At 36.1% G+C, this 16,895-nt stretch overlaps 1 long non-coding RNA gene across 7 annotated transcripts in view; it reads left to right on the plus strand.

Annotated features, from left to right (window-relative positions):
* Positions 1-16,895, plus strand: part of LOC144321604 (uncharacterized) — a 193,306-nt gene that overhangs the window by 15,900 nt on the left and 160,511 nt on the right. For 5 of the 7 annotated variants that reach the window (XR_013387204.1, XR_013387209.1, XR_013387203.1 and 2 more), the window contains exon 2: positions 16,318-16,414. The exons of the other annotated variants lie outside the window; for them this stretch is intronic. This is a non-coding gene — a long non-coding RNA (uncharacterized LOC144321604). The remainder of the gene's footprint in view (positions 1-16,317; positions 16,415-16,895) is intronic. 7 annotated transcript variants of the gene reach the window in all.

The following is a 16,895-nucleotide window of genomic DNA, read 5'->3' on the forward strand; positions in this document are numbered from 1 at the left end:
AATGTGACCTATTGATTACTTTCAGTAGACCAGCCACCTTACTAAATGCTAGGGCTACAGTCTGTACAAGACCTCCATAATTCTCAAAGTTGTATCTTCTACAGGTAAGTTACAAATGACCTATAAACAACAGCAAGCAGATAAAGTACATAAGCCCAGAGATAAGAGTCAGGGAGAGGAATGCATAGCCAGGTGGCTATTTAAATTAAAGCCAACTTGGACAAGATTGAAGGAGAAGAGGAATTTTAGGTGGACAAAATGACTCCTACAAAGGCAGGTTTGATGTGGAGGCAGTAGCATATAAATAGTTAGGGCTATAGGCTTTTGAGTCAGAATGACCTGGAATAGAGTAATAACTCTATTCCCTTACAAAATGAATGACTTTTGGCAAGTTACTTTGATTTTTTTTTTTTTTTTTTTTTTTTTGCTTATTGGTTTGATTGTGTGTTTTAAAAAAAAAAAGTATTGTATACACTTCTTGTGAGAATCACATGTTAAAATTAGTTTTCATTAAACTCCAAATGGGAACATGAAACCAATTTTCTTGAAATACATAAAAAAACTTAACAAGTTTATATAAGGCACTGCATGCTGGACTCTGAAGTTTGGCTTTATTATAGCAGGCAATGGAAGTACAGATTCTTGTATGGAGAAAAGGTAGCAGTGTAAAGATACTTAAAAGGTCTTATATCCGTGTGTTTAGGATGTTTTAGAACAGAAGAAATGGAGGCAGGAGAAGGATGGGCATCTCATGAATATGGATATGTGGTAAGCAGAAGAAATGGAGGCAGGAGAAGGATGGGCATCTCATGAATATGGATATGTGGTAAGAGCTTAGATTTGGGTAAGGAGTGTGAAACCCTTGATAAATTGTATATAAAATCAAAGGAGAGAAGGGTTTAAAAAGTCACTCCACTAAATGAACCTGGGGGAACTGGGAGGATGGCTGTATGGCAAAAATAAGAGGTGATTTTTTTTTTTTTTTAATGTGTGAGGAAAGCAAGTAGATTTATTATGGGATAGAAGCAGTAAGAAGACACAAAGCAACAGGCAGAGGATTCAAAATCAATGCTGAACATTTCTTTTGAAAATAATCTACTGACTTTCAAATTGTTCATTGAAACCAACTGCTATAGGGTGGTTGAAAGTAGTAAGGGGGAAAAAGGAAAAAAAAAAAAAAAACTACCACATAAGTACATTCCAAGAAGGACTATTTATAGTACTAGTGGAATATTCGAGAAAGTGATAAACTTACAAGCTTCACAGCAAGCCAAACTCTGTTTACGTGAACTTGGAAGAGTAATTGCCCCTTCATTTGCAGGGTTTTCCCTCAAATCATTAAAGTCTCACCCTCCTTTAACAATGTCATGAGTCAAATTGAATTAGAATTCCTTATACTAACACATAATAACTAATTTAGCCATCTGGCTGAAGCATGTATAGTAGGGTCAAATAGCAGGTACATCATATTCTATTAAATTACTGTGTTCTTCAGAAAAACTTAGTTTCCCTGGTTTTCCACATAAAGAAAATAGAATAACTTTCTAGAACAAACTGACCACCCATAAAACATGCAAAAAGATGGAATAGTAAAATCTCTTCCAGAGGCTCTTGGAAGACTTCCCTAAAATCCTATCCCCATTGTGCTGTCAGGCAACTATCCTGAATATTGAGAATAACATGCCACCTTATTTCTATCAACATGCTTACATCATCTTGGTATCATCTTTCTGTATTAGCTTTTCACTTGAGGCTGTGAAATTCATTAAATGTTAAGAGTATTAAAGACAATAAAAAGGCTATTAAAAACAGTCCTATTAAGATCTAATGTATATAGTTATTGATTTTGCCAAGTGTATGTATTTTAGTAAATACTACGACGGTGGTTCATCTTGTAGAACATTTCAGTGACTAAAACTTTGCTAGTGTCTGTGCTGTCAGTCCCGTCCCCACCCCCCCCCCACCCCCATTTCTGGCTGCTGGCAGTCATTCTGCTGTCACTGTTGTTAGAACTTTCCTAGAATTTCATACAAATGGAATGATGCAATGTATACTTTTCTGTGTCTTACTATTTCACTTCACATCATGCTTACATTGTTGTACATATCAGTAATTTCTTGTTATTGTTGATTGACTAAACTCCATAGTTTGAAAGTTACTAGTTTTCCCCTAATGTCTTTTTCTAGGACCCAGTCCAGAATATTACATTACATTTAGTTGTTATATCGCTTTCAATTCCTTTGGGCTGTAACTGTTGCTCAGACTTGCCTTGTATTTGGTGACCCTGATACTTTTGAGAGAACTGATCAGGTATTTTAGACAATGTCTCATTTTGATTTATGTTCTGGTTTCCTCATGGTTACACTGTAGCTGAGGATTTCCAGAGTAGACCTTCAGAGGTGAGGTGGTTCTCAATCTACCATATCAAAGAAACATAGCTATTAACATGAATTATCATTAATATTAATTTTGATCACCTGGCTAACATAGTATTTCTCAGTTTTTGCCTCTGAAAAGTCCATTTTTCTCTGCTTTACATACTGTCATGTAGAAGCAAATCACTTAATCTGTACTTATGCATTGTGTGTTGTGTTCCACCTCTTTTTTTTTTAAGATTTTATTAATTTATTCATGAGCGAGGCAGAGGGAGAAGCAGGCTCCCTGCAGGGAGCCTGATGTGGGACTTGATTCCAGGATCCTGGGATCATGACCTGTGCCAAAGACAGATACTCAACCACTGAGCCACTCAGGTGTCCTTGTGTTCCAACTCTTTAAGGAGGTAATACCTATGGCAATTACTTAGAAGTTTCCTGTACATGAGATTCATGTCTTATTCCATATGTATTGATTTACATGGTTTATTACTATGGACTCATGTAATTATTTTATACTTTGGTTAATCATCCAATATTACATATTTAACTATTCAAATTGTTCCTGCTTTGGTGATTAGGAGCTCTTTTACTTGATGAGAACAATACAGTATTTGACCATTCATTATGATTTTAGCTGCAGATGTTTTGCAGATGTTTTGCAGATGTGCTTTACCATTTTGTGAAAGTTCACTTCTATCTCTAAGTTGCCGAGATTTTAAAAATTTGGAATAGATCTTTTTTTGTCGAATATTCCTCTGACAATTGAGGTGATCATATGGTTTCTTCTTTTTAGTTATCAAATACTGTGAATTATATTCATAGATCTTTTGATCTTGAACAGTAGCTCAGCCTGACATTCCTGGGGAAAACCAAAGTTGGTCATGATTTTTAAGCTTTTTAATAAAGCTTAATTTGTTGAAAATCTATGTTCATGAGAAATAGTAGTCTGTTATTTTCTGGCAATGTCTCAATGTCTTTGTCTGATGTTGTCATTGAGGCCTTGTAGATTAAGTTAGAAAGTATTCCCTCTTCAATTTTTTCAAGATTTGCATGTAGAATTGGCATTCTTCCTTAAATATGTAGTAGAATTCACCATTGGAGCAAACTGGATGCAGAATTTTCCTTTTAAATTATAAATTAAATTACTTTAATAGATGTAAGGCTACTCAGGCTATCTATTTCCTCTTTGGTGAGCTTTGGTGTATGTATTCCATGGAATTTATTTAGTAAGTTTTTGAGTTTTCCATAAAGTTTTTCATATTTTCTCATCTTTTTCATGCCTTTATGTATTGATGCATAAAGTAGATGCATCAGTATTTCTGATATGGTAGATACCCTTTTTTTCAGTCTGGCCAAATGCTTATCAATTTTTTTTAAACAAGCTTTTTTTTTTTTTAAGGTTTTATTTATTTATTTATTTGTTTGTGTGTGTGAGAGAGGGAGAGAGAGAGAGAGAGGCAGAGATACAGGCAGAGGGAGAAGCAGGCTCCATTCAGGGAGCCCAACGTGGGACTTGGTCCCAGGTCCCTAGGATCCCACCCTGGGCCAAAGGCAGGGCTAAACCACTGAGCCACCTGGGCTGCCCAAATGCTTATCAATTTTATTGAACTTTTCAAAGAACCAGCTTTTGGTTTATTTTTTTATTTTTCTTTATTTTTTTTTTGCTATTTTTTGTTTCTATTTTATTGATTCTTCTATCCTTCTGATTTTCTTCCATCTTCCTAATTTCTGTTTAATTGTCTCCTTTTCTAGCTTTCATTTGGAAGCTTAAGTTACTGATTTCATACCTTCTTATTTTCCAGTATAGGAACTTATTGCTATAAAGACTCCTGAAGTGTAGGCAGCACGTCACAAATTTTTTTTTTTAAGATTTTATTTATTTATTTATTTATTTATTTATTTATTTATTTATTTAGAGAGGGGGAGAGGGAGAGAGGGAGGGAGGGAGGGAGGCAGAGACACAGGCAGAGGGAGAAGCAGGCTCCATGCATAGAGCCTGACGTGTGACTCACTCCCGGGTTTCCGGGATTATGCCCTGGATTGAAGGTGGTGCTAAACCGCTGAGCCACCCGGGCTGCCCATACAAATTTTGATATATTGTCTTTACATTTTCATCTAAAGGAAAACATGTACCAATCTCCCTTTTGATTCCTTCTCTGAACTATGGATTGTTTAGAAGTGTTTTATACCATATGGCTTATGTACCATAAAATAGTTCCATTTTAAGCTAAAAAATCAATGGTTTTTCTTTTTAAGTTTATGTAAGTACCTAACCATTACCACATCTAGTTTGAGCACATTTCTGTTGTCTAAAAACATTTCCTAGTGTTCATTTGCAATAGATCCTGGTCCTCATTCCCAGCTCCAGGCAATCATTTATCATCTATCTATATAAAATTGGCATTTGTGGGTATTTCCTATCAATAGAAACATAATGGGTTATTTAGAAGCTATGGTTTAAATTCTAATATTTGTGAATTTCATGAATTTCCTTTTGTTGCTGATTTGGAATCATGCTTTGTAGGATTTTAATTTTTAAAAATTTACTGAGGCGTAGCTTATGGTCTTTTATATACTTTATTTTGGAGAATGTTTGATCTACATTTGAAAACCATGTATGTTTCCAGCAGTGGATGGAGTATGCTAGAGATATCCATTAGGTAAGGTTGGTGAATAATGTTGCTCAAGCCTACTATATCTCTGCTGATTATCTAGTTTCTCTCTTCATTATTGATAATGTAGTATTGAAATCTCTAGTTCTCTCCATTTTTGTCATCTTCTTTACTTTTTGGGGAGCATAGTGTGTTAGATTCATATGTTTATATATTTTATATTTTTGTTGAATTGACCACTTTTGAATTTTTGGGGTCTGGAACTGTGTATTTTCTTTCTAATACTGGCATAGCCAGTACAGCTCTGTTATGGTTACTGTTAGGTTCATAGAGCTTTCCTCATATTTTTACTTTCAGTCTCTTTGTGTCATTAAAACTGAATTTATCTTGGACAGAGAGTACAGATGTATCATATTTACGTGGTCTCAATTTTGTGAATCTATGCATTTCAATTGGAAAATTCCATTTGCATTTAATAATTATGGGTATATTCGAATTTATGTCAAACATTTTGCTATTTGCTGTTCCTCCTTTACTGCTTATGTTGGATTACATATATCTACTTGGGGTATCACCTAAAAAATAGTTTTGGAAGAGTTAGTTTTTCAATGGTTCCTTGAGGATTATAATATACATGTTAATTTAACATCTGCTTCAGGTGGATACTAACATAACTGAAGTGAAATAAACTCTGTTCCAGTATAGCTCCTTCCCCTCTCTTATCCTTTGTGGTATTCTTCCATAAACACTGTATTTTAAAATAAAGTTATAAAAGAGTTTTATTTTTTATTGCACATTTCTTTATCAGTCAAGAGAAGAGAAAAAGATCTTCAGATTTTTGTTTTATATCTAGCTAAGTAATACCTTTACTGGGGTTCCTAATTTCTTCATGGATTTAGCTTACTGTCTGATACCATTTCCTTTTTACCTGAAGGATTTCCATTAGTATTCCTCATGAGGCAAGTTTGCTAACAATGAGTTCTCTCAAGTCTTTGGTTATTTGGAAATGTCTGTACTTATCCATTTTTAAAAAATAGTTTGAAGATTCTTAATTGCCTTTTTTAAAAAAAATGCCATCTAGACTATAGTATCACCAGGAACATCTAGACTTGTTCTCAGAAGTAGTTTAAAATATTCTTCCATTAAACCTAACAATTGCATGGAACACAAGCATCACAAAATCAATTGGTCACCATATGGATCAAGACCAAAACAAAACTACTATATCATGTTGCCCAAATACAAAATTTTTAAAAAAGAGAACATTGCCCAAACTACAAAAAATATAGACCTTTCCCTCCCATGATTAAAATGATTAATAAGACTGACTCTTGTCATTTCATCAGTTACAGGTTAGCTTCATTTCATTCTTTTATTACATAAGAATTTTTAAGATAAAGTTATAAAATTTCCTCCACTGTGTGGCATCATCTAATCCCTAGCCAAGACCTCTTCCTTGAGCCTTCTTCCAATACACCAAAATTCTGTAATACCCTCTTATTGAGACATTCCATGGTTCATCATGGTGTGTGGTCTCCCCATTCCAACAAGTTATAAACCCAACTTTGTTCAACTATAGGTAAGTTACTGGTCTCTTTGGCTGAAGAACATTGACACTTGAATTAAAAAAGATGAAAGTTAGGATGGGCAAAGACATACCACTTACTTGTAACTGAAACTAAGTAATGGATAATATTGATACTAGAAAGTTTTAATTCAAGGTAGAACCTTAAGTTAGCTTAATATAGATGAATAACAAGAGATAAAAATTATAATTAAGATCTAACTTGAAAGTGTGTAGGTACTGAAAAATGGCGGAAAAATGAATAAAGATCTTGGAATACTCTTGCTTTAGATTAGCAGTCAGGAAGTATTTTTGTAAAGAGTCAAATAGTAAGTGGTAAATCTTTTCAACTTTGCAGATCATGTCTGTTGCAACTACTCAACTTGCTGTTGTGTTATAAAAGCAACACAAACTGGTATGTCTGTTTGAAGAAAACTTTATGCACACTGAAATTGGAATTTTATATAATTTTGATGTGGCACAAAATACACTTTTTCGTTAATTAAAATATGTGGAAACTATTCTTAGTCCAAGGAATGGATAAAAATATGTGATGGACCATAATCAGCCTGTATACCTTTCTTGATACCCCTTCTGTAGATCAGTGTTGGCTCACTACCTCCTAGCTTTACTATATAAGGTCACCTTCTCAGTCAAGGCCTTCCTTGATTTCCTTTTAATAACAGCACCCTTCCTCACCTCCTTCTCTTCTTTTAGTTCCCCTTTTGAACTGCAATTAAAGGAACTATGTTTTATCCATTTGTTTATTGTTAGACACTCCTCATTAGAATGTACATTCCTTTCAAGTTAGAATTTCAGTTTTGTGTTCCACTTCATCACCACCCTTTATGAGAGTATCTGGTGTGTTGTACACTCCTCATGAATATACAAAGGATAAATGAGAACCTATGAGAAGAATCACATCGCAGCAGATAACAGTAGTCACCTGGGGCTAGAGCTTGTCATATTTCAATGTCTACAGTCTGGGAATATACATGGAAGATAGCTTCATGTCACATTCATGAGAGTACTTGGGAAGCATTTTGGGAAGCCAAGGGCAAAGACATAACAGCGAACAGATTGAGATTTTATTTAAATATGAGATACAGGAAGAGACTGGCCAAAGTAGGGAACTTAACCTAAAAATCCTGTTTGGATTGAAGTGTTCATTTGTTTTCCTAATACCCATCTGGTGAAGACTTACAAGAGAGTATTTTATCAACTATAGATAGGTAGTAGTGGTGGCCTTAGAGGAGGAGGACTGGGGGTTTAACTGAATGGAGAATTTACTTTCATTTAGATTGTTTGAACAACCTCTAAAAGCAGGCTTAAGATTTTGCATATGCCAGAGTCTTAAAATGCTGATCTGATAAGAACACTGGATGTTGAAAGCTGCTTTTGAGTACGTGCTTGCATGGCATACACACTTGTTCAGAGGGTTGGCTTGGAAAGTATAATCTATGTCATGGGGGCCTAAGGCCACTTGAAACCACTTCTTGGATTAGATATAACCATTTTTATCTTTTCTTTCACTTTTAAAGATAAATTTTTAAAAGAAGAGATGAAGATACAAAGCATATCAAAGCATACAAATCAGAATGTTGGATACAAGGAAAATGTTTTTTTAGTGATCTGTATCCTTATTTCTGGAACAAGCGCTAATACAGTGTGTTAGTTTCTAAAGCATTTTCCCATTTTCTTAGAAGGCTAATAAATGAGCCAGATTGTGAATTTTTAGTGCTGATCTCTTGTTAGGCAGTAGAAGACATTCCAAGTACATACACTCCTGGTTTTAAAAATGGCCCATGCAGGGGCTCCTGGGTGGCTCAGTTGGTTAAGCTCCCAACTCTTGATTTGGGCTTAGGTCATGGTCTTAGGGTGATGAGATCTAACTCTTGTCAGGTTCTGTAGTCTGCACAATTCTGCTTGGAATTCTCTTCTTCTCTTAAAAACCAAAAGCTAAAACAAAAACAAAAAACAAAAAACCAGGCCCATGCCTTACATAGGAAGGACAAAATTCTGAGGCCAGTGTCCTAGTACCTGTAAGAGAGGAACTATCACTTGTTTACCCTTTCACAACAGAATTCAAATCTTACAGAGAAGTCTGTTAATGTGGGGAGCGCCTACTGTCAGGTGAGGAGGCAAAGCAGAGGTAGGTGACAACTTAGGGACTGGCCCAACATGCCTTCAGTAATTGTTAAATGACCATTCAGCTACTAAAGAACATTGAAAATAAAGACCTGGTCTTGCCCGTTTTCCAATTTATTAAGAGAAGTTGGAAATCTAAATTCCTTTATGAAATCTATCCAATTTTTAAATGTCAGTCCATTAATTCCAGATATTTAAAAATTCTATGTAGGTCAAATAAAATACCATCTTCTGGCTTCCTCCTTGATGGGCACTCCGAAGAAGATACTTGATCAAATTACTTTCTGTCACATGATTGTAAAGTTACAGTGCAGTACAAAGCTTACTGTAGCTTGGGAGGAATAATCGAGGATGGGGTATATACTTGAGAACATTTGTGTTCTTACAGTCTTGAGACTGAGTATCTAGATAACTAGATCTGAGAAGAGGCACAGATACATAGATCATAGATTCACCTCTTGGGATCATCTTTAGCAGTGGCAGTCTCTCAGCAGTTTGGGAAAGGTAGTTTCAAACACTATAAAATTTATATTACAATATGCATCACCAACTTTGTGAAAGAAAAGAATAGCTTGATAATTAAAAAAAAAAATGAACTGATAGGTAACTAAGATAGTGTGATTGAAACCATGCTTGCCAAACAATATAAGTTAAATAGCTTCTTGAAACCTTTCAAGGGAAATAAATCTTATTTATAGCATGGTTTCTATGAGAATAAATTCCAAGTACTAAACTATTTATATTTCAAGGAACATTTAAAATACAGCCCTTTCATAAACTAGAGGCAGCCTGCCTGTGGTCTCTTCTCCCAGAGAACAAGATTTGGCTACGAGCAACATTTTCACCGTTTTGGAGCTTTGGGTAGCTATTGAGCCAAATAATTTAGAAAGGCAAGAAGAAAGAAAACATGAGCTGAGGGTGGCCTGTGGAATGTTACCTGGGTGCCTTACAAACAGAGGACTGCCCTGCACTTCAAAGGACTGACATTTATGTTTCCTTTTCTCCTCCCCTCCTGATAAAAAGCTTCTCTGTTCCTTCTGGGGGATACTTGATCAGCCTTCGCAAAGAATGACCCCACACAGACCTCACGAGGACCCTTGGGCAGCTGACCAAACTTCACAGGCAATTCATCCACCCCTTCTTTCTACTTCTGATGCATGATTTTCCTCCCTGCCACTTTGTAGGGGCTAAAACAAGTTTGCACTTTCCAGTGTGTGTCGGCAATGTCTCTAGGAATGTGCCAATCTTGGATAACACATTTCCCTAATTCTAACTTATATATAAGTTAAATATATATTTGGATGTGTAGATAAATTTCCATTTACTTCATGGGTTTTTTCCTCACATATTGGTAAGTCAAGACCATATCCTAAATTTTTAATATCATTTTAAAAGCTTCTTCATAACTTTCTTTCTGATCATCAAGTGTTAAGTAATCACCTTTTCACGAAAAGCGTGATATAAGCCCTTCAATTTTTTGCCATGTAAAAATATTAACCTCTCATCAAAACACACTTTATTATAGCATGTAGGGTCAGCCAATTTTCAGCCAACACACAAATTGGCTCGTCCTTTTAAGAAGATAGAGCTATCACTCATCTCCAGGCTTTGAGCTGTCTTTATGGTTTCTGACTTTGAAATTCTGTTCTGGTTTATTGTATGTTTTCAGACTCTGCTCTTCCATGGTGAGTGTAAAGTGGAGGTAGATCCTATTGCCAAGCAGCTTCTTTTCCAGTGCTTGCTATCTTTTTGAACAAACAAGTCCAGTTTTAGACTTCCAAGCTTGACCCAATCCCCATGTTGATGTGTAAGAGATCATGCTCTCAAAGAAAAAATTTAGAACTAATTCAGTTCCTTGTTCCCTTATTGCCAGTCCAAATCTGCCTCTCCTCTGAGATCATGTTTTCCAGTCTCTCACTGGGAAATTTAATAAAATTTTAATCTCAGGAAAGATTTTTCTCGGTAGCTCATCTCCATACATGCATATTGCCTTTGTAACCTTGCCATATCTCCCTAGCTTGTCTCCTCATTTAAAATGTCTCCATGCTCCCAAGAATACTGGCCTGATAAAGATGTTTTATCCCAAGGGCCCTTCCAACAACCTTTCCTTGATTATCCAAATTAGAAGCTTCATTCATATAAAGCTATAAAAGGAATTATTCTGGATAAAACTTGGCACTTGGCAGGACAGTTCTTAAGATATCCTAAGGCATTCAGCCTTGGTCTCCACTTTTCTGTCTTAAAAAAACAATTCTACAAACAAAATCCTTAATGTAAGACTTGCCTAAAAATGCATGCAAAAAAAAAAAATGAACCTGAATGCAGGCAGGATATGGTAGGCAGAATCCAGTCCCCATAAAAATGTTCATGGCCTAATCCCTGGAATTGTAAATCTATTAGTTTACATGGCCAAGTAGATTTTGCACATGTTGTAAAGGACCTTGATCTGGGGGAATAATCTTGGATTCATTGTCTCTAGAAGGATTTCAAGACTGTTGGCTTGAAGATGGGGGAAGTTGTCAAAAGCTAAGGAAAGTCAGGGGCCTCTAGAAATAAGAAAATAAAGGAGATGGACTGTTCTTTAGAGCTTCTAGAAAAGAATATGACCAGGCTGACATCTTGATTGTAGCTCAATGAGACCTCTGTCAGACTTTGGACCTCCAGAAATGTATTATAGTCCTGTTTGTGAAGCCACCAGGTTTATGGTAATTTTGTATGGCCAAAATACAAAACTATACGAAAGAGGCAAGGAGACAATCCTACTCCTTACTAAAGAATTCTAGTATGAATATTTTATTTTATTTTATTTTATTTTTATTTTTTTTAATTTTTATTTATTTATGATAGGGGGGGGGGGCAGAGACACAGGCAGAGGGAGAAGCAGGCTCCATGCACCGGGAGCCCGACGTGAGATTCGATCCCGGGTCTCCAGGATCGCGCCCTGGGCCAAAGGCAGGCGCCAAACCGCTGCGCCACCCAGGGATCCCCTGAATATTTTATTTATTTATTCATGAGACACACACACACACACACACACACACACACACACACACACACACACACACACACACACAGGTAGAGACACAGGCAGAGGGAGAAGCAGGCTCCATGCAGGGAGCCTGATGTGGGACTTGATCTCAGACTCCAGGATCATGCCCTGGACCAAAGGCCAGCGCTAAACCGCTGAGCCACCCAGGGATCTCTAGTATGAATATTTAAAAAATAATTTCAATAGCACAAAAGCTGTCTTCCACATAACATGTGTATCCATATATGTATATACATAAATGTGTATATGTATTATATTACATATAATGGCATACTTGTATGTATATGGTGTAGATATATAAACATGCCAAACATTATAATTTTCTGAAAATTCATTAAAGTTGGATGTTGAGATGACAATTATCTATCTTGGCTTTAGAATCCTTCCCATTCAGCAAAAGACCTAAAACCATATAAGATGTATTTACTTACACCGTCACTTAAAGCTATCACTTGTGTCTCAAAGTCTAAACCAGGTATCCTGTTCAGTTCTATAGTAAGCTATCTATTAGAATTTGCCAACCATTACATGAACACTTAGTTTGGATAAGTTCCAAAAGTAATAATTCACGTATTTTTCATGGTGTGAAAACTATTTCTTAAACTTTTACTCCCTGTAGATTAACTTTGATCACTACAGAGTTGCCGAATTTTCATGTTATTAATTTCCAAAGTTTCTTTGGCAAGGAATTCTGACAATTGAATTAATACTTAATTAGGATTTATGTAACTTGTTGTTATGAGTGACTGTTTATAGTGAACTTGAGACCATCATATCAGCTCCTGATTCCATTTTTTCCCCTAGATTTCTTACCAAGGGATTTCTTAAGAAAGTGTTATTAAATATTCATTCTTTGTAATAGAGTGTAATAACAATTTTGTAAGTTTTGGTTACTGTTGAGTGCTCTATAAAATGTATAAATACTAGTAAAATAACTTTGTTTATAATGTTGAGAGCACGATAATGATAAGGCTAAATGTTATGATATAGACATAATTTAGGAGTTTTTAATAAAAATGATACATGCTCGGGATGCCTGGGTGGGGCAGTGCATTAAGCATTCAACTCCTCATTTCCTCTCAGGTTGTGATCTCAGGGACATGAGATTTAGCCCCATGTCAGGCTCTGCGCTCAGCACAGACTCTGCTTGAGACTCTTTCTCCCTTTCCCTCTGCCCCTCCTACTTGTGTGTTCTTTCTCTCTCTCCCTCTGTAAAATAAATAAATCTTTAAAAAATAACAATGATACATGCTCATTAGAAATTTAAAATGAAAGAAAAAGTGAAAAACAAGTTACTCGAAACGTTGAGCTATTAAATATATTGAGATAGAAAGATAAACATAACAATGGAATTATGTTGTACATGAGATTTTTCAATCAAGATTTTAAATTTAATTTTACTTAAATGGGATAGACAGTAACTAGACGATGAAAACAAGCGAATGTTGAGGTTTAAGTGTTTCTTCACCACGAAAGGATTTTTTGAAGTGTTTTAAGGTCATAAGAAATTAGAGTGATAGGGTTGAGGTTACTATTTTTCCAAGTCCATATTTCAAGTTTGACAGTGTTAATGTAATCATGATTATGAAAGATGAGGTAATGGTGTTTCTGTGGTGGACAGATTCTAGGGTGGATCCCACTTCTCTCCCCTCCTGGGAACTCTTGCCCTTGTGTATTCTTTCTGAGTATGGATAAGACTTTTGATTTGAATCTAATCAGCAGAACACAGCAAAGGTGAAAGGATGTTACCTCCATGATTATATTATATAAGATGTTAATATCTGTTTTGCTAGGACTCAGATCCTTTCAGACTCTTGGACCAGAAACCTCTGTTTCTTGTTGCCTATTGGACAGAGCCACCCTCAGTTTCTCCCATCAGGGTTATTTTTGTTGTTGTTGTTGGTGGTGGTGTTTTCATAGGAGAGTTCGTGGAAATAGCTTCTTGATTGGTCAAATCCAGCAGTGGGAGATTTCCAAGAAAAGAAGAAAATTGTAAATCTCATTCCATCCTTAAAATTGACCCTACTGCTTATCCCCTGAGTTGGAAATGGGAGATGAAAGGGGAGTCTGGGTAGTGGGGGGCTCAGGTTACTTAGATTTTATACATTTCTTGGCAGGGAAGCTACTGACAAGCAGGACTCACATTATTTTTATATTTGCTCATACCTTCAAAAGCCATCAGTCACTTGAAACAATCTTCTGGATGCCAGAGAATTACGTTGTGTTTTAAAAATTGGTATTAAAATTCTGAGTTTCTTCCTAATTTCAGTGGTCATACTTATTAAATTTCAAACACAAGGATTTGTCTCCTTAATAATGAAAATTAATTTGTGTAGTTGGCTTTTGACACTTTTGCCTGACTCACATCCTTTCTCCCTTTGTGAATTTGGCTTCTGTAATTAAGGATGATTTGGGTTGAACTGGCAATCATGTGGCCTCACTTCCCCTGCTAGAGTGGGGGTGGGGAGGTGGAGCAGGAGCCAGTGTGATGGAATCACAACAGTGATGGGACTTGGTAGTATTCCTACACTCAGGAAAGACTGGAGACATTTTGGAAATTGCTATCAATATTGAAGAAGATACTGAACTTTTTATTTAATGTACTTTGAGTAGGTTTCTGTCACTTGACACTGAAATGATTGTGACAAACACGATTTGTTTAGGGTTTGAAAATCTTGATAATAAGCTTTTGGCTTCTCCATTAAACTGGGTATATTTGATTTTATTTCCTGATAATTCTACCCTGATTAAATTAGTTATATCTTGGTTACTGAAGCAGGGATGTGTAACAGGATCTCTTATTCTACGTTTTAGATTGAATTAGAAATCCTCAGTGGAAGTGTTATCAGCTCTTTGTGTCCTTAATGATAAATAGAAATTATACTTAATGTAATTAAATGTCTTTATAATTTTTAGAGCATAAATGATCACATTCAATGACTAATTTGTTTTTAATAGCCTAAAACATGTTTATTTTTTGACGATTAAAATAATAATGTGTGTGTGTCTTAATTTACGCATAACAGTGAAATTAAGTAGAAAGTGCATGCTTCCGGTATTAGGGGTGGATTATATGAGATGAAATGGTCGATATTTGTCAAATAAAATACCATGAAAATAGTGATTTTTTAAAATATTTTCCAAGGGTATTTTGATAAGTTTGTCAACATAACTCTGCCCAATTTCCTTGCTTTGTAAATGTTGGTTCTAGAACTCTAACACCCATGCTTTTACCTATTATATAATGTTACTTGACTTTGTAAGTCCTGAGGGAGTATTTGTTCCTGATTATCAGAGGTTAAAGAAAGGCTTGCTTAATAGATTTGTAAATCTCAATCTTTGACCTTCATACACTTCCTATCCTTCCAGACTCTCCATTCGTGAATATTAATCTCTTCATTCATATACTAAACTCATACTTACTAAGGATTTATTATACGCTATACATTAGAAATGTTACTACAGTGGATAAGAACCTTGCCCTCATGCAGTAATGCTCTCTTGAGGGAAACAGACACACATACAAAACGCCTTCTCGACAAGCATTTTGGAGACTTCTTGAGGTATGCACGTCTCTGAAATGAGAATGGACAAAGGAGAGGGCAGAATGATATTCCTAGAAACTGAAGGAAGCATGGGAGGAATTGAGGCAAGAAAGACAGGGGGAGAATGTGAGGTGAAGGGAAGACGTGCTCAAGGATCTCAGGAAGGGAATATCCATCTCAATTAAGGAGGGACTCACAGAAAACCAGTGGCAGCATTGGAAGGCAGGGGGCTTCCTCATGCCAGGTGTGCCTGAGGAGAGATTCCACAGTAAGGGGTGATTTGGTTTATCTTGAAGCATATGGATTTCATGGAAGTTTCTACAGTGATGTGTTTTGCTTTACATTTTGAAAAGATGACTCTGTGGTGTGATATGGGGGGAAAAACACAACAAAATACTCAAACTACTAGGGATGCCTAGGTGGTTCAGTGGTTGAGCATCCGCCTTTGGCTCAGGTTGTGGATCCCAGGGTCCTGGGATTGAGTTCCACATCTAGGCTCCCTTCAGGGAGCCTGCTTCTCCCTCTGCCTATGTCTCTGCCCCCTCTCTCTGTTTCTCTCTTGAATAAATAAATAAAATCTTAGAACACACACATACACACACACACACACACACACACACACAAACCCCTTAAACTATAACTGGATTATCTCCAGAACCAGAGCCAATAAACTCTTGCACAACCTCAGGAAAGAGGGATAGTAACCTGAACAGGGTGAAGGGAGGAGGAATGATGGTAGATGTGGTAAAGATGGACTAGATGGGGAAAGAAGTAGATAGATATGAAAGACATCTGTGAGATAAAATCCAGCATACTTGATGGTGGGTTGGATGTGAATGAAGAATGGGAGGGAGGCAAAAGTATCAAGAGTGATTATTAGAATTCTAGCTTTGTACAACTGAACAGATAATTCTGTCTTTGGAGGAAAGAAATATGCTCCTCTAAAGTATCACAACCTTTAGAATTACTTGTAATTGAACTGTCTCTCCTCTCTTAACTGATGGAAACCTCTTTGTCCTCCTAGAGTCCCACTCATCATTAAAACCTGGGGAGAAATCACACAGGCCAAATTAGCATAGGCTGTCATATGAATGATTGACTCACCAGCATCACCTGATATGGTAATACATCCTTCTTAAAAGGACATTTTTAGCTGAGATCTTAGTGCAATGAAGGTTATTTTGGGTATTAGAGAACAAGATGTGGGGGCATGGATTATTCCCAGTGTTTCTCTTTCCCTGTCATTCAATTTCATCCTGAAAACAAGATACAGGTCCCTATATGTCACAATAATAAATGTATTGAGGTGTTATGCCGTTTGTCCCAATGGGATTTTAACCCAGTATCTTAGATTACTTACAATAGTTTTAAATTAGCAACTGTTTCTGATTCTAAATAAATGACATATTACAAAGTGTAAACAGTATAAATAAGAAAGTCGTACAATTAAGTCTCATATTACTATTTATTAACGTGAATTTGAGATTCTTTTTTCTATTTTTCCCCCACTAGAGTTAGGAAAGATCAATTTCAACTATTCTTGATTTACTTTCATTGAAATTTTTAAACACAAGATGAGCTCGAGTCATCAAAATACTCAGC

The sequence above is a fragment of the Canis aureus genome, chromosome 10, assembly GCF_053574225.1.
Source record: "Canis aureus isolate CA01 chromosome 10, VMU_Caureus_v.1.0, whole genome shotgun sequence".
Lineage (NCBI taxonomy): Eukaryota > Metazoa > Chordata > Mammalia > Carnivora > Canidae > Canis > Canis aureus.